Consider the following 20,328-nt stretch of genomic DNA (forward strand, 5'->3'; position numbering starts at 1 on the left):
TATATATATATATAAGCCATATATATATATATATATATACGCGTATATTATAAGCATTACGATATGTTATATGCCTATTGTAAAATACGTAGTTTTAATGTAAGAAAAAGAGAAATTATGGTAATTATATTGACGTTTTTAGGATGTTTTAAACTTATGTTACTTCATATCGATTGACCTTAAATGTAATTATATTAATACATATTAAATTTTATAGTAGAGCCTATTCTAAATATTATATTTTTGTATCATATTATGAAATCTTTTGATGTGATCTTGATATTTTCATGTATGTATTTCATTAGCGGTTCATCTTTTGTGTTGATTGCAGTGAGATATATTATTGTTTTCGACGGTGGATTTTCTATGGTGTATCGTGCTGGCAGTGGTATTGGTGGTGTTGGTAATGTGGGTGCTTTAGTTGATGGTCGTGTGTCTGTGTTGTGAAGAAGTGCTGCGTTGGTATCCCTTTTTGCCTTTTTTCCTTTCGGAGTTTCCCTTCTACTCGTTGTTTGATTCTGTGGAAGTTTCTGGGTCAGACTCTGGAAGGAGTAGGTTAGGTGAGTTGTTGTTTGTCGAATTGGTTTCTCTCTTTCGTGCTGCTGTTATCGGTTCTGTAGTATTCTTATAGATGCTTTTTCGGGTATCCTCAGCTGCTGCAGTAGCTGATGGCGTTCCTTCCAATGTGGATGGTGCTGCTGCTAATCCTACTGTTGCTGCTTCTGTTGTGATCTTCGTTACTATACTTGTGACACTTGATATTTTCTCTGCACACTTTGCAGGCGCTGCTACTTTGGGTGGCGGTCAAGTTGCTTTTATAGTATCCTGCGTGTGCTAATGTAAATGCTGTTGTGGAGTCACTTTACTGGAGGGCGCGTTTCCCGTTTGTTCACAGTAAGCTAAGGACTTCGAGTTTTGCGCCACTCCACCGTTACGTGCAATTTTGCTCCTTCAGGTATGTGTATTATACCTAGAATGCTTCCATGGTTCTGCTGATTTGCCTCACTTAAAAGTTCTAGACCCTGTCTACACGGTTCTGTTGGTGTAGTTCATTTATCTTTAGTATATCAATGTTCTTCTCGTTATCAAGTATGATAGCCGCCGCCACCCAAAGGACTTCAATCTCAGGGGATACCTTTCCAATCTTTATTTTTGATACTGGCCGTCCGAGGTATGTCGACAGAAGTACCAGTTCGTCCCTTTTTAGGGGCTTTGTGGCGTGTATCTTGGATTCGTCTTCCGAGTCGAACCTTATTCCACGGTGCCGTATCTTTTGCCTCTAGTTATGTATTTAATTTTATTCCAGATAAGCTGATAACACATTTCGATAAGTTCCTTTGGTATGTAGTCAATTGTTTCGTTTTTTTTTTTACTTTTAGTGATAGAGTTTTATAAATTACAGTTCGTCGTGAGGTGAGCTGTGAGATTATACTAGGGGTGTTAAAGAGACATTAGTGATGTTTTTCTCCCTCAGATGTTTGAACGTTTCCAAATATTCAAGATTTATATTTAATTGCTCTTCTACTTTAGCTACAGCTGCGAAAACGTGACTGTTAGGCTTTCTAACTTTTTCTTTGAAATATACAGTAGTATTCCTTGTTGTGGGTGGTAGCGTTGGAAATTGTCTGTATGCTTTCGACAGCAAGTCTCCGCATGCTTTACGTTCCCCACTTACTTTTCGTAAGGCAGAAGTAGAGGGAAGGTTGCGTCGTATATTTCAGTTTGGGGAGCGTAGCCCTCTTCGTGACTGGAGGTCATGTTTGAACAATATAAATAGATACGCCAATAAAGTACACTATGAACTTAAATTTTGCCGCATAAAGGTGTAATTTTTTTCAATAAATATTCTCCGCCAGGCAGGTTCACTTTAACGGATTCCAATTGTCCCAAATATAATTATACTCGTTTGTGTGACACGAAAATAGCAAAATTTACGTAAGAAAACGAGAATAAGAAAACACGTCCGTTCGGAAGAAATTGCTGAATATTCATACGTCATCTATCGACGGGAGAGTCCGTCATAGTGATAGTAATATATAATATATATATGTGGCACTCCGTCGGTTTCCAGTTGATCCGATCAACGAAACAGCCTTCCCGTGAAATTAACGTGCTAGTGCAGAAAAACGGTCAAACGGGCACTAGACTAGACTAAGGGAGGCAACTTGTACAGATATTAGAGATCTATATAAAAAACCGCGGAAAAATAATATTGGACTTAACATCATATACAGCAAATTGTGGCAATAATTAGATGTATACAGGTACCTAAGAAAATTATATCTTATAGGTAAACTATAATGCACAATCATAAAACCACTAACATTTAAGCGATTTATATTTAAGACCAAATTGCATATTAATTATTACCATGACTATAATTCTCAATACTAAATATGATTAATAAGCATTACATTATCATTAAAGTTAGATAGTTCCTATCATTAAATATAATAATTCAAAAGACTATATTGGCACTTATTTGGATGCAATTATACTAGGTCCATCAATAAATTAGTACTATGAATTAAGTTTTCATATTCAAACTATTTACTAAATATTCTTAATATGCATTACATAACCCTAAAAATTCGACTGTTCATATCATTAAATCTAATAATTTAAAAATTACAAATTAAAAATTATATTGACTCTAAGTGGGTGCAGACATACTATTTCAGTCAACGGATTTCACTTTCAGACTAAGTGCATACAGACCCATACAATATATGGTAGAAAAGGGTAAACATTGTGTACAATAAAATGAAATAAAATAAAGATATAAAATAAGATAAAAGAAATAAATCACACAGGGGGAATGTTATTCCTAAATGTGTAGGGCTATTAATGTCTATTTAAAGTGGAAGAAGAAACATAAGTGGAGAAAGAACAAAAGTTTAGTAGAGAATTATGTCCAAATTACAGCAAGTGCCAACAAATACATCCATGGTAGAGGGTAAAAAAACAAAAAAGATAAATTAAAACTTAAATAAAATTTCGGATTTGAAGTAGTTATTAGGGGTATTAAACTATATGGCCAGAATACCTAAGTTCTCTGCGTTCTAAAATAAGTTCATGATTGAAATAACTGGCATTATTACAAGGGGTTAGATGATATTATTAAGGAGGAGAGGCTAATCGGTATAAGTAGTTGATATGGGTGGGGGTAAAAACTAAACTAAGAATTAGGGTAAAAGGAGGGAATATTTAAATGAATACCTGCAATAGCCTAGGTAATTACAAATAAAACTACCTTTAATTAATTGTCATTTTACTATCAAAACCCATTATTTATATGCTGTGGTACTATTATGGAGTAGTATAAGTGTTTCTAATGCTATTTATATTTATCGAAAGTGGACCTTCCTTTGTGCAGGCAAGCTGCACTTCTCTCCTCTCTCAGGTTCACTAGAGGGTTTCGTGCTGTTAGAATGAAAATATTCATTAATGCAAAGATAACATTTTCTATTTTCTCATTATACGAAGGTGCGGTAGCACGGACCTCCTATTTTAATGTGAAGCTAATATCACTATCTTTGAATTCCCAAATATACTTACTTAACCCAGTCGAGTTAATTCTGTTTTATTTTTAAAATATATTGATGTGTGGCTACTCTACATTTTATTCCATTTTGGGTAGCTCCTATAAAATTCATTTTATTAAAATGTGTTGTGAATGTACATTGGTAAATTACGTCCTTAAGTCTACAGGTATTGCTGAAGGCACAATTATCGCTATTCCTACAGTCACATAGATTTTGCTGTAGGGGAAATTGCTTCCTAGTGGGGTAGAGTTACATGTATTGAGATTAAAGTGGTTATTTTGGCTCTGAGTGTTTTCTTTACAAACGTTGGGGTTGTGTGTATTGTTTTTATTTCTTCTAATACTGCCTTCGTTGCTAATTTTGGTATCTATTGAAGTAGAAAATATCTAATTTTTTTATTATTCAGGGAGCTTATAATACTCGCTAATTTATGTGTAAGACTATATCCTATCCTTATTGCACAACCTTTTACAAGTTTAGAATACGCATTATTCTTATCAAAATGCTTATTTATAACATTAAAAATTGCTTAGCTAAGTCAGTCTTTGTCAACTGTGTTACTGTCATTCTTATCGTTACTCATACTGTTACTAAATCTGATCCTATTAGCGTCATTAGCGGTAGCCCCCTATGCATTTTTACATCGCTTAGGTCATGCGCAATAATGTTGCGGTTAACATATTCGTTATTATAACTATTCATTGCATGTTCGTGTTTGATATACTTAATTCTACCTCTATATCCCGCTTCCATAAGTACCTTAACATACTTATCCTTATAACTATTAAATATGTCCTCATTATATAAGAGAAAGAACATCATTTTGCTAATGACTCTTATTAAAGCCCTTTTTACTGATTGTAGATGGTTACTTTGATAGATTTTATACATTAAGTTAGAGTTAGGCTTCATATAAGGTTGGTGTAAACTCCTATTGAAATCACAGTTAACGTCTAAGTATTTGATAGATTAATTTTCATTCTCTCTAGTAATGGAAAGGTCGAATCTATTCAAGAATTAATACAGACGTTTCTTAAGTAGTTCAAGTCGTCTATTAGAGATGTTTCTATTTAGAAAAAGTGCGTTGTCTCTATATAGGCCTCCCCCAATTTCAAGGAATACTTTATAGATGTTGTCTAAAAGGCAAACTCCCACAAGGTCAGTTACTGCCGCTGAGTTAGGGGATCCCATGGTTATATAAAAAAAAACAGGGGTGACCTTTCTAACCCACAATTTGTTATCAAAGCAATATCAAAATAATATCAAATGAAAAGGTCCGGTTTCAGAGCGACGAAAATATTTTGACAATTTAAATTTAAATGTTGAAGTGAACCTAACGGTGTGTTTTGAAATGGCTTATAAACACCTTCCACGCTGCAAATGTTAATTTGTAATTTATAATTTTTAAATTATTACATTTAATGGTATGAGTAGTCTAATGTTTAGGGTAGTATAATGCATATTAAGAATATTTAATAAATTGTTTGAATATGAAACCTTTATTCATAGTACTAATTTGTTAGTGGACCTAGCATAGCTGCACCCAAATAAGGACCAAAATAATCCTTGAAATTATTATATTTAATGATAGGCACTGTCCAACTTTAATGATAATTTAATGCTTATTAAGTATATTTAGTAAACTGTTCGAACTTGAAAAGTATATTCATGATACTAATTAACATGCGATTTGGTCTTAATTATTAACTGCTTAAATGTTTTATGTCTCCCCTTCGTAAATTTATAAGGACACAGGAAATGTGTCAAGGCCGACAGGAAGCGTTGATGCTTCCTATGGCTAAATAGCGGTGGTGTAATTCCCTTACAGGACTGTCACGTTAAGTTGACGGTATACAACCACTCGATCGCTCCACCACGGTACATATCTCTATGAGATATTTAAAAATTTAATATTTCTGATATATATATATATACTTTCTCTTTCTCTATATTACCCCTTACCTACCATGTGACCGGTGTCCGATATAGGCAGTTTTGTTCTTTTTCGCCCTGCTTTTAACCAGACTGGTCATGTTTGTCTGAGCTTTTGCTACATCCATTAGGACGTACTCCATTTTACTCCACGCAATCCCACTGTTTGACCGATAGGTGCAAATCTCTTTCTGTTGTATTTGTAGTATTTGTAGAATTATTCTTATGATTTCTTCTGTGAGGTTTCGTGCAATTATATATGCTTAATTCTTCCTCTGTAGTATTTATATCACGTTTGTTTCTTCCTAGTAAATATTCGCTAGCTTTTTCCCGGTAGCTAAGTAACACCACTGGTACCTCCAAGATTGAGTGATTTCAATGATATTGGCGCGAAACCATGACGATGTTTTGGCTCACTCACTGACGAGAATAATTCAGTTGCGAATATTGCGTGTACTGTGTCTTTGTCTATATTCCCAATCTGTTAAGTTTTCAACTAGTTTCTCGTTTGCATTCCTTTCGTCAAACTTCTTCTCCTTGTTGTATTCTGTCTGTTTGACACTTAACATATATATCTATATATTTCCGGATATTACATATTCCGTCTTTCATTTGCCATATACGCAGATACTTCCCTTTCCTGATTTTTGTGATGCTCATTTTTTCTGGGAATGGACCGTTTAACTTTTCAGCTTTATCCTGAAGACTGAAAGGCCATATTCTGTTTATTTATTTCGTTATTTTTGTTCCTCCTTCCTTCTTGTTTGTCCGTCTTGTGTTAATATGTTTTGGTCGCATTTCCAGCAAGTTTTCTTGCTGAGTGTGTGCAAAGGTGGATGCAATATTATCAATAATGACAGCGCTCCATGCCTTGGCCGATAACGGGTAAGGAATTGGTGACTTGTGTTCGCCCTCCGTTCGCCTGTGCATTCGGTGCATTTAGTAAGTTTTTCCGTCCGTTTGTTTATTAATATTCGTGTTTGACTTCTGAATATATATATATATATATATATATATATATATATATATATATATATATATATATATATATATAATATATATATATAGATAGATAATAGATAGATAGATAGATAGATAGATAGATAGATAGATAGATAGATAGATAGATAGACCGTCAGACAGACACACAGACAATACATACAGGTAGATAAATAGATATGTATATATTGAGATATATAAATATATATATATAAAATATGAGAGGAGAAGCATGGAAGTCGCGAGAAAATTCAATAATCACTACGATCATTTCGACCCATCATGCATCAACACTTTAGTGTAGGGTTTTCTGTACAAACATCTGTCAAGTATCGTAGGTGAAGATACGTCTCTTCAGGTAACTTTCCAAAAAGTACCTCACTTTTTATTTGTGGATTCCCTTATGTCTATAACAATACATTTTGATGAGTATATCGAACTACCGGTAATATAAGAATTAGAATATATGAAAATAGTTCACGTGTACCCTAAAGAAAAATGAATATTTTCGCAATGTTTGTAATGGATTTTATTCACACTGGTCATCACTCAGTTTATTTTCCAATAGACAATTTTGTGTGCATTGCTAATTTTTATTTACCTTTTTCCTAGTCTATCTAATTGGACACTTTGTAGCTCTAACGTACCTTACTACAGCATTTAGTTGCTTCTTTTCCTTTTATCAGAAACCATATGAATATATTTATATTCTAAAATATTTACTTTCGATAATGTTCTGAAATGCATAGCAATTCTTCTATTTCATGTATTGCATATATATATAATATATATATATATATATGAAGTCATAAATGACAAGGAGATAGTATGAAGAAATTTTAATAATAAGAAAATTTATTTATCACGACGAATTGTATCGTACTTTAAAACATGTACATAGTTTATAAATGAAAGTATTAGTAGCGCTTATATAAATATTGGGTTAAAATTATTAAATTAATAATTTATACCAGTGGTTAGCATGCGTAATAAAAATCAGATGACATAAATGTTTTTATATATAACAGCGCATTAGTATTTATAAAGGGATATAGATTGAACTGAGAATTTTTATTCATTCGAGTGTCCTGTTCACTTAGAAGAAAAGTACAATAAGAATGTTTTTTTCCATGGTTTGAGTTTTAACTACCCTATCTAGCATGTATGGGGTTCACATGGTGGGCTTCTCTCTATGAATAAGTTCTTATACACTATTATGTATGTGTATATATATTTATATATACATATATACATACATATGTTCATACATACATACATGCTTACATACATACATACTTGCATACATACATACATACATTGATATTTGTGTTATTGTCACATATTTCATATTCTAAAAACATATTCATGGAGAAAGAAAACTTATGGTTAGTAGGTTAAAAACACAATATCTGCTCAGTATCGTCCTCTAGCGAACTCCCACGTGCATTTCTGTTTATTTGGCCTTCCAGAGGTAGAGACACCAAACAGATAATTCGAGCAGCATCTCCTTGGTAACTGCAGTGAACTTGGTCTTAGAATTTGAAATATTTCAGTAACATATTTTAACTAATCTAAAACTCTTTTATTTTTCATCATTGCTTACCGCTTATACCATTCACTTAATTCCGGCTGGGTGGTTCGCGAATGCAACTAAGTTATTAATATTGACAATTAATATATAAACGTACGGCTTTAGGATCAGTTGATGTTATTTTTCATCGGTATATCCTACTGAGAATCGCTAAAGAGCTAGGAACGCATCTGGGAATCCGCCATTGGGGTATAACTTATTGGAGAGCGAATGATTGGATCCTTTGTCATTCAACTGCTACATAGTGTGAGTACAGTCATTAATAACATGTTGGCATTCCAAAACCAAAGTAAAACTAGTTCTAGAAAGTATAATCCTACATGAAATGCAAAGCTCAAAGAAAGGGACTGCAGAATGGGGAAACATATTGTCGAAATCCATCAAACTATAGGGGTAAAACTGACAGAACAGCAAAGTTACCATTTTTCTAACCATTTTTTAACTAAAACTGTTCATGGCGGTGCCCCAGCATGGCCACAGCTCATAAGCTGAAACTAGAATCAATCAATCAATCAATCAATCATAATCTTTATGAAGTTGAATACCATATAACGGCTGCAATTTCTAAATATCTAGTGTCACCATCAATACGAAAAATCTGAGGTTAACCATGAAGCTTTTAATTCCTTACATTGGTTATAATTTTTGTCCTCAAAGTCTTACGGTCTTCTTTTTTTTTCAAATGATCCGGCAAGTTGAACGTTTCTTTTGTTAAAAGTGTTCAAGATAACACATTTTGAATCAATAGGAGCCTCCGTCACTGATCGTCAGTTATTTAGCGTGTATTTATTTCTCTTGCATATTGCAAAAAAAACTCCTTATAGTTACCATACTAGCTGTTTTCACCTAGACTTTTCACCAATTTACGTTCAAGCGAAACCTAAGTCATGAAACATTAACAGTATGTCCATATTTGATTTCTGTATATTTAGATACAATTAGCGAAATAACAAATTTTCGTATTGGATTTATTGCTGCTTCAATTTTTATATTTATCTACTTGTCTAATAATCAATGAGCAAATCTAGCCATGTATGGCCAAAATTATATATCACGTACTTTACAGGAACTTATTTGTTATATTTAGATATTCCAGCCAGGATTTTCTTAAATAACGAAATGATATAGCGGCACATATATATGTGCAACAATAGCACAAAAATTTCAACTACAGGGTGGAAGATAAAATTTCACAGCAAAAAACAAAATCATCAGTTTGGGACATTACCTGGCTATGTGCTATTGGTTACAAGCTATGAGATTTCAATCAATTGTATTAGGACTTCTTTAGATACTTTACCTGTAACCTCTTCTCACAAATCGTGAATTAATTACACAGTCATGGTGAAAGAGAAATCAACCCTTCAACTTTACAAAAATTAAAAAATGAAACTGAAATTGAAAAGAAACACATGAATCATGATTATAGGATATACATACATAGAAACATATACACACGCGCGCGCACACTGGCACACACGTACACACACACAGAAACAAACATCTATATTTATATATATATGAATTATAGACTATTTTTATACAATAATTTACTCATGATAATTGATTGCGATAATAGCCCTTTTCATTTCGTTCTCTCTTACTCCATGTATTAATTGTTTTTCACCAGTATTAATGATTCCCAAAGGAATGCAATTAAGTGTGTACTCATTTCAAACAGAATTATCCATTTAACTGTTGCACATTTTCCTTGTCCGTTTCTGAGGGGTTGTCTTTTTGTTTCTTTTCTTGTTTTGTATTTTATTCATGATAAATATATTCTCAGCTTCCCTTCTAATAGTGATCTTCTCACCTTCCATTCTAATCTGGAACCAACATATAGACATTAATTTTGAAACATAACTGAATCCAGAGTAATATTTCCAGAGAAATATTTCAGTTTAAAACAACATTATAAAATCATTTTCGTGCTCAGTCCTACAAACAAGTTGAATATGGCAATATGAAATATGTGAATATGTACATTCACACACAAGCTCACACACAACTAAACACACACACACTCACTGTATGTATGTATGTATATATATATATATATATATATATATATATATATATATTGAGAAATCTCGAGTTGCACATGAGAAAGTAAGGAGGGATGCCAGCAAAGGCATCGCTGTTACACTTCCAGATGGTAAGGGTTTTCCTATGATACTGACATGCAGTGTCTGTGCAAGACCCTGCCTCAGTAAAGCTGGACTCAAGAGTCATCTTCGTAGTCATAAAGCGAGGCAGATGAGGGACAACCTGGCCACTAGTGGTGGTGTAATACACTATACTAATCATACCTGTCGGGCATGTGGAAGAGAGTGTAATTCGGCAGGATGACTTAAACGACATGCGAAGGTACATGAAGCTCCGTTACAACTACAGCCGGCTATTACTGGTATGGTTTTAGTTGCCAATTCTGAACAAGACATTGTAGATCTTTAGCTGGGTTAAAAAGTCAAATTCGATCACAGCACCAGTAACAGTTAAGCTTCGTGTAATGACCATACTCGATAACGGGGGGGCAGCCATATATATATATATATATATATATATATATATATATATATATATATATATATATATATATATATATATATATACACGGCAAAAAGAAAATGGAGGAGATACCAAAATGACACGTCAGTCGGTACACTTTCTATTATACCTATTTATTCCAAAACAAAAGGGAGTATTATAAGAATACATACAAATGCAAAGACTCTATGCTACAAAAATATATATCAGGTGTTCGTGTTCGTTATTTTCTCGATCAAAAGTCCCTGAATCCTTGTGAGCAGTGGTTACGGTCAGTCTTGCAACCTAATTGGTCAGCTATTTTGGGGGTGGGGTGGGAACTGACGCAGTTCCGGTTCTTTGATGGCAAACAGATAACACAAAAACAATTTTTTTTTTAAATAAGTAAATAAATTAAAGAATAAAAGGATAAAAAAACCGTGGCTACTATGGGCAAGTCGGAGAGCAAAATAACATTTAAACTTGATTAAATTAAATTGAATTTAGACAAGAAAATAAATTAAATAAATGAGTATGCGTGTGAGTGTGATAACTAAAGCAATATAACTAAGGGGATATGATCTAAGGGACAGCATAAGAAAAAATAAGTTATTGCAAACGTATAAAAATAGAAATTAAAAATGTAAAATATCTATCTATCGGGGAAATATTGTCTACCGGCTGATGTATGTCATTTTTGTATGCCCTACATTTTCCTTTTACCATAGGATGAATTTGATCAGATAAAATGCTTAGAGAGTATTGGCTATTAATTCTGCCCTGAAGGCAAACCATCGCGCCGGCGGATTTCCAAGATGTATCCACCCCCAGATTATCACAGATCCTCCCCCTTGTTTAACAGTTGGAAGAAGGCAGTCTGGGCCAAATGCTTCTTTCGGATATCTCTACACGTATATTCGGCCGGTGGTCGGAAATAAGGTAAAGGATGACTCGTCCGAGAAAATTACATTCTTCCACTGCTCTAGGGACCAATTCTATAGGTTTTTACTCCCCTCTAAACGCTTTGTTTTTGAAAGTAGTGGTTTTTGCAACGCAAGCGTGAAATCCGACTTTGGGCAGCTCCCGTCGAGAACTCCCGAACTGGGATCTCGATGTGGTTATTAAGCTCTGCAGTGATTTTGGGAGCTGTACTTTTGTGATCCTTTCTAACAATTCCTGTCTGAATGTTTTGGTTGTCTTCTGGAGTTTTGTTTCGACGAGAAGGTTTTTTTCCTGTTTTCTCAAAGGCTGTCTTTACTTTCGAGACAGTACTTCTTGATACCCCAAACATTTCGGCTGTTTTCGTTGATAACAAAAACAGGACAAACAGGACAGTAAAGGCAAACAATAAGGACTGCTAACAGATAATGAGATGAGGTGGCGAACGCTGGAGGAACAAGCTTTGACAGGAGAAAAGAGGAGAGGAGATAGACAAGAATGCGTGTGATCTGTGTGGCAGATCAAAACGAAAGAAAAAGCTCAAGTTAGGAAAAGAAAGATGGCAGATTGTCATCGTGTTGGCAACGAGAGCGTAAAGGGGGAAGAGTGAGAAGGAGAGAGGGACAGATAGAGAACAGTGAAGGGGAAAGGAAAAGAAGTAGAGAAAAGATAAGAGAAAAAAACGAAAGGGGAAGAAGGGGACATACAAAGGGAGTTACTGTTTGTCTTCACTCTCTTATACTACTTGTTTCAGTCATTTGACTGCGGCCATGCTGGAGCACCGCCTTTAGACGAGCAAATCGACCCCGGGACTTATTCTTTGTAAGCCCAGTACTTATTCTATCGGTCTCTTTTGCCGAACCGCTAAGTGACGGGGACGTAAACACACCAGCATCGGTTGTCAAGCAATGCTAGGGGGACAAACACAGACACACAAACACGTACACACACACACACACACATATATATATATATAATATATACATATATACGACGGGCTTCTTTCAGTTTCCGTCTACCAAATCCACTCACAAATCATTGGTCGGCCCGGGGCTATAGCATAAGACAGTTGCCCAAGATGCCACGCAGTGAGACTGAACCCGGAACCATGTGGTTGGTAAGCAAGCTACTTACCACACAGCCACTCCTGCGCCTCCTGTCCTCTTTTTATTACCAAATTTAGCTCTCTGCAAACCCCAAATTTATTTTGCTTTGCAGGAACAACTGTTTTCTCGAAGAGACATCGTGTCGTAATTTATCGAAATGTGGAGTAGATAAACAGCCTACAACTGATAAAGGGTCGTTTTTATGTTACTTGTCTTGTTTTCCATTTGTTTCTTTGTTCGCCAAAAAGTTCGTATTCCATGTTTTCGTATTTCGTATTACACCTTGTTTACGTTTTATGACTGCCTGTACCCATATATGCATATGTATGTACATATATATGTAAGTATGTACATATAAATATATATATATATATATATATATATATAGCAGGCTGTTTCACCTCATACCGAAGGAATTAGAAATGGCAGTCAAAGACCGTTTTTCCAATTTCTATAAGTGGAGAATCCAAAAACGAAGGCCCTTACGGCTCACATACACAAAACCGGAGTGGCAAATATACGAATTCAGTCACTTACCGTTAATAGCGAACATATGTTTCTGGATCGCAAACGTAGAAATCAGTTTGAATTCCGTCATCGGCGCTATATTCGATAGCTTTACTAAATGCCACTAGCCCTCACTTCTGACCCAGCGACATCAGATAGTGGGGGGGAAGAGAGCAGATGTTAAAACTAAGTGGCGACTGGGAACGTAAATTTTCCCTCCAAAATTCTGCCATGCGCGCTTTCTGGGTAATCGTAATGGAATGAGGAATCCACATGGTAATTCAATAAAAATGGTAAATAATTTTCCTGTGGTTTATCATGTAACCAACAATTATTTACCGGTAAATTTCGGTATGTAAATACGACAAATTAATTGTCAGGACCTTTGTAAGGTTCAGTATATAGTAAAGAAAAAATAAGAAGGTTAACAGCAGGCTGTTTCACCTCGTACCGAAGGAATTAGAAATGGCAGTCAAAGACCGTTTTTCCAATTTCTATAAGTGGAGAATCCAAAAACGAAGGCCCTTACGGCTCACATACACAAAACCGGAGTGGCAAATATACGAATTCAGTCACTTACCGTTAATAGCGAACATATGTTTCTGGATCGCAAACGTAGAAATCAGTTTGAATTCCGTCATCGGCGCTATATTCGATAGTTTACTAAATGCCACTAGCCCTCACTTCTGACCCAGCGACATCAGATAGTGGGGGGAAGAGCGCAGATGTTAAAACTAAGTGGCGACTGGGAACGTAAATTTTCCCTCCAAAATTCTGCCATGCGCGCTTTCTGGGTAATCGTAATGGAATGAGGAATCCACATGGTAATTCAATAAAAATGGTAAATAATTTTCCTGTGGTTTATCATGTAACCAACAATTATTTACCGGTAAATTTCGGTATGTAAATACGACAAATTAATTGTCAGGACCTTTGTAAGGTTCAGTATATAGTAAAGAAAAAATAAGAAGGTTAACAGCAGGCTGTTTCACCTCGTACCGAAGGAATTAGAAATGGCAGTCAAAGACCGTTTTTCCAATTTCTATAAGTGGAGAATCCAAAAACGAAGGCCCTTACGGCTCACATACACAAAACCGGAGTGGCAAATATACGAATTCAGTCACTTACCGTTAATAGCGATCATATGTTTCTGGATCGCAAACGTAGAAATCAGTTTGAATTCCGTCATCGGCGCTATATTCGATAGCTTTACTAAATGCCACTAGCCCTCACTTCTGACCCAGCGACATCAGATAGTGGGAGGAAATGAGCAGATGTTAAAACTAAGTGGCGAGGTGAAACAGCCTGCTGTTAACCTTCTTATTTTTTCTTTACTATATACTGAACCTTACAAAGGTCCTGACAATTAATTTGTCGTATTTACATACCGAAATTTACCGGTAAATAATTGTTGGTTACATGATAAACCACAGGAAAATTATTTACAATTTTTATTGAATTACCATGTGGATTCCTCATTCCATTACGATTACCCAGAAAGCGCGCATGGCAGAATTTTGGAGGGAAAATTTACGTTCCCAGTCGCCACTTAGTTTTAACATCTGCTCTCTTCCCCCCACTATCTGATGTCGCTGGGTCAGAAGTGAGGGCTGGTGGCATTTAGTAAAGCTATCGAATATAGCGCCGATGACGGAATTCAAACTGATTTCTACGTTTGCGATCCAGAAACATATGTTCGCTATTAACGGTAAGTGACTGAATTCGTATATTTGCCACTCCGGTTTTGTGTATGTGAGCCGTAAGGGCCTTCGTTTTTGGATTCTCCACTTATAGAAATTGGAAAAACGGTCTTTGACTGCCATTTCTAATTCCTTCGGTATGAGGTGAAACAGCCTGCTGTTAACCTTCTTATTTTTTCTTTACTATATACTGAACCTTACAAAGGTCCTGACAATTAATTTGTCGTATTTACATACCGAAATTTACCGGTAAATAATTGTTGGTTACATGATAAACCACAGGAAAATTATTTACCATTTTTATTGAATTACCATGTGGATTCCTCATTCCATTACGATTACCCAGAAAGCGCGCATGGCAGAATTTTGGAGGGAAAATTTACGTTCCCAGTCGCCACTTAGTTTTAACATCTGCTCTCTTCCCCCCACTATCTGATGTCGCTGGGTCAGAAGTGAGGGCTGGTGGCATTTAGTAAAGCTATCGAATATAGCGCCGATGACGGAATTCAAACTGATTTCTACGTTTGCGATCCAGAAACATATGTTCGCTATTAACGGTAAGTGACTGAATTCGTATATTGCCACTCCGGTTTTGTGTATGTGAGCCGTAAGGGCCTTCGTTTTTGGATTCTCCACTTATAGAAATTGGAAAAACGGTCTTTGACTGCCATTTCTAATTCCTTCGGTATGAGGTGAAACAGCCTGCTGTTAACCTTCTTATTTTTTCTTTACTATATACTGAACCTTACAAAGGTCCTGACAATTAATTTGTCGTATTTACATACCGAAATTTACCGGTAAATAATTGTTGGTTACATGATAAACCACAGGAAAATTATTTACCATTTTTATTGAATTACCATGTGGATTCCTCATTCCATTACGATTACCCAGAAAGCGCGCATGGCAGAATTTTGGAGGGAAAATTTACGTTCCCAGTCGCCACTTAGTTTTAACATCTGCTCTCTTCCCCCCACTATCTGATGTCGCTGGGTCAGAAGTGAGGGCTAGTGGCATTTAGTAAAGCTATCGAATATAGCGCCGATGACGGAATTCAAACTGATTTCTACGTTTGCGATCCAGAAACATATGTTCGCTATTAACGGTAAGTGACTGAATTCGTATATTTGCCACTCCGGTTTTGTGTATGTGAGCCGTAAGGGCCTTCGTTTTTGGATTCTCCACTTATAGAAATTGGAAAAACGGTCTTTGACTGCCATTTCTAATTCCTTCGGTACGAGGTGAAACAGCCTGCTGTTAACCTTCTTATTTTTTCTTTACTATATACTGAACCTTACAAAGGTCCTGACAATTAATTTGTCGTATTACATACCGAAATTTACCGGTAAATAATTGTTGGTTACATGATAAACCACAGGAAAATTATTTACCATTTTTATTGAATTATATATATATATATATATTTATATATATATATATTTATATATATATATATATATATATATATATATATATATATATATATATATATATATATATATATATATATATATATATATGTATATATTCATATATATATTCATATATATATATATACACACATACATATATGGAAAGCCTTCATAGACAATTACTTCTGATATGCAACTGATGTGTTGGTCTATGAAGAGGAGAGCATTCTAACAGTCGTTTACTGCAGTTTCAATTGATGAAGCGATCGATTTAGTAAACTGAACCATGAAAGTACCCAAACGTCTATCAGAAAAATGTGTAAGTCTATAATGCATAAATAAATGCAGAAATTCCATTATTTATGCTTTTCTTATATATCCCTCTGTGAAAACATACCATATCACATTAGTAATGGAGGCGTTGGTTAATATCTAGATCCGCACCCGGTGGAAAAAATGGAAACGCAAATGTGTAACAGTTGTAAGGCATCGTATATTGACGTAATAAGACGGAAAAAAAGGGCGCTGACAAACGGGGGGGGGGAGGGGGCTCGGAAAATTGCCTACGTGTGTGTCAAGTTTCATCAGAATCGGTTGAAAGCCGTGGTCAGGGTGAGGGTATAAAGTCGACTGGTAATGGACATCGACTTTAGATCTCGTCTTCTTATTACCTGGAGTTCCACGGCAATCACTAAAACTTTTGTTTGTCTGGTGTGTTTCTAACAGAAGAGAACTTTCGAATTTTTCCCTCACTAATCCCTTATCAATAACTCTTATTCTGATCCACACACACACACACACATGCACACACACACATGCACACACACACATGCACACACACACACATGCACACACACACACACGCACACATATATATGTATATAGAATATAAGGTGTTTATTTCACTGGCGATCTAAACGAATAGGTACGCAGTGGAAGTGTTGGAATTGGCCAAACGTTAGGTTCCAATTTCACACCTGACGCTGGAGCTAGGGATCCGTTGTAGGCTTCCAAATTAGCGGGTATATGCTAGAGGGAAAAGGACAACAAAAACCAAGGCAGGACGAGTTTTTCAAGTCAGATTATTTAGATTATTTATAGTAAGGTCTGGTATATGCTTCATGGTCGGTGGTAGTGTTGCCGCTGCATACCTATGGTATGGTTATATATATATTTACTTCTCCGCATATATAGGCGTTATTTATGTAGTAGGAATTATGTTATTTATGTAGTAGGAATTAAGTTTACGCTTACTAAATGGGATAACAATAGATTCTATATTGATCGGAGAAGAGTAGAATTATTTCCATGTAGATCTGTTGAAGAGTGAATTGTATTTATGGTGATGTGGGAAGATAAGTCTACAATTGCAAAAAAGGTTTTAGCTAAGCTTTAACGTTTAAAGAGTACAGGCAATATAGTTGAAGTATAATGTATATAATTTGTTGGAGGAGAGTTGCGGTTTGTTAGAGGTTGAGTTTCGATTGAGTGTTATAGGGGTGAGCGCATGGCGGTCGAAAGCATCCCACTCGTAGTTCTTCTAGGTTCTAGCGTCTGACTATAGTAGGAGTGTTTGTGTGTCCAATAGTGGGGCATGGCCCACTGAGACTGAGTTTAGAGAAGTGTTTTTAAGCCTAGTCTTTGCTATGAATTTAATTTGCTAGGAGAAGCCGCTAGCAGCTAACGCCTGGTATTTAGTGTGGCTATTGAAGATTTCCTTTGTGGCTAAATGATCGGATATCTGGATAGATATGTCTTTGATTAGACTATCGAAGGTAGAATTAGGGTGATTAGAATTTATGCTAATGTATCTTAGGTACTGATTAGGTTTATGGTAGGGAAATATACCGATGATTTTAAATCTAAAGTAACATCTAGAAAATTAACTGTTTTGTAAGTGTTAACAAAAGTGATAGATAAATTAAAATTAGCAAAAATTTATGTAAATCTTTTCTAGTCTTCTCTAACGCAGACCTAGATAGATCCGTAGTAACCACCAATGCACCGTACCCTTAACACCCTACCCGTAGTGTTAGGGAAATACATGCGGAGTCGCTATAGGTTGTATAGTGCGACCAGAACCGTGACCTGAGTGGAATCAGAGGAACCTATGCTTATATCGAAGAAATGTTTACTATTATTATTATTATTTAGAGTAGCTTGACACCAAAGCTTATCATCGAAGGTGAAGAGTGTCTTTCTGGAAGTTAGAATTACGTATATTTCTAAGGAGCTCAGGTTGGAGGATAGGGGATAAATGATAGTAGTTCTTGATTTCAAATTGTAGAAATGAGGTGTTTTTGTTTCCAAGGATGTGACAACAGGTTATAACCTCACCTATGCAGGACCGTAAGTTCACGCCTAATATTTTTGTAGCTATAGGTATATTATCTAGTATATTCTTACTGATTCGTCCTAAGTCCGATCTGGTAGGGCCTTATAAAGCCTTATAGAGCCTCTATAACCCGCTACAATAGAAAGTTTGGTTATGAAATCCGCTTTGGGGTATTTAAGATTGAAATGGAGAGCTCTTGGGATATAGGGCCCGGTGCAAACGTCTACTTCAAGTTCGTTCAGTAGTTTACGGTAGTTGATATTAATGGTATCCTGGGCGGACATCGAGACTATCTTGTAGTACTTGTATAATTCCTTCCTAATAAAGCAATGTATTTCTCAATAGCAAGTGAATATATATTTCCCGTTTTATCGGAGCAGAAGTACATTTTGGGTGATGATGTAATCAGTGTTATTATTTTAGAAATCTGTTGTTGGGATGAAGATATACGTTTAGAGAATTTTAAGTTTTTGATCACACTAAGGATGTCAGCTTCGAATTTATCTAGCTGAGGATTGTGAGGAGGATTTTTTAGCATCTTCGGTTTATATTTATTAATGCTACTATCATCGAGTTTGTGTTTGTTATCGTACAAGGATGCGCTCCATCTCATCCTTCTAATAATGTCAGAAGTTTTGCTCAGTAAAAGTAGGAGGAACGTTTTTTGAGAGGGAATGGGTATGTCCTTGAGGGATATGCTGAGGAGCTGTTTGTCCTTATTAAGCGATAATTATATCAAGTGCTCTGAGGAGCAATGATAAAGAATATGAGGAGTTTAGTTCACTGGCGAACTAAACGAATAGGTACGTTTTGTAAGCGTTATAATTGATCAACCGTTAGGTTCCAAGTTCACACTTGAGGCTGAAGTTAGGGATCCGTTGTAGGCTTCCGATTTAGCAGCTACATATCAGAGAAAAAAGCACAACAAAGACCAAAACAGGACTAGTTTATCAAGTCATTTCATATATTTATTGAGATTAAGGTGAATTTGAAATTCATAATTAACTAATTATTGTGCATCTGGGATATCCCAAATGATAGGTTAGCATCTCCATATACTCCATGGGCATTCCATCATCAGATACAAAGTGAGTATGTATGAAATTTCTAGACAGGGAATTCACAGTTTATAACGGAATAAAATAGTAGATACAAGAATAAAGATAGAAGAATATAGACAGGAGAATAAAATTCACAGCTCATCTTCTTCCAGAGGGTATGGAGGTTGGTCCGTACTTCCGTGAAGGTAAATGTCCTTAGGTATAATCCCAGATAATCCAGGCAGTAGCATTGAATGTTGCGTTCATGTTGAAGGAATAGATTAAGAGGTTAGCTAGTATGAAAATGGTCCACGGGGGAATATATAGAGTGAGAAAGACAGACATCATGATAGACAGATATGGGTACTGACTGAGTGAGTAGAAGACAGAGAGAAAAGAAAGGAATGGTATGGTGCGGGAAAGAATGAAAGAGAGCGAAAGTAATATAAATCAAAACTAAAGATTAGATGCTAGTATCATTCTTCGTTAATGTCGGTGTCTCTCTCTCCCTCTCTCTCTCTCTCTCTATATATATATATATATATATAGAGAGAGAGAGAGGGAGAGAGAGAGGGAGAGAGAGAGGCAGGTAGGTAGATAGATAGATAGATAGATAGATAGATATATAGATAGATAGATAGATAGATAGATAGATAGATAGATAGATAGATAGGTAGATAGATAGATAGATAGATA

The sequence above is a fragment of the Octopus sinensis genome, linkage group LG5 (assembly GCF_006345805.1).
Source record: "Octopus sinensis linkage group LG5, ASM634580v1, whole genome shotgun sequence".
Lineage (NCBI taxonomy): Eukaryota > Metazoa > Mollusca > Cephalopoda > Octopoda > Octopodidae > Octopus > Octopus sinensis.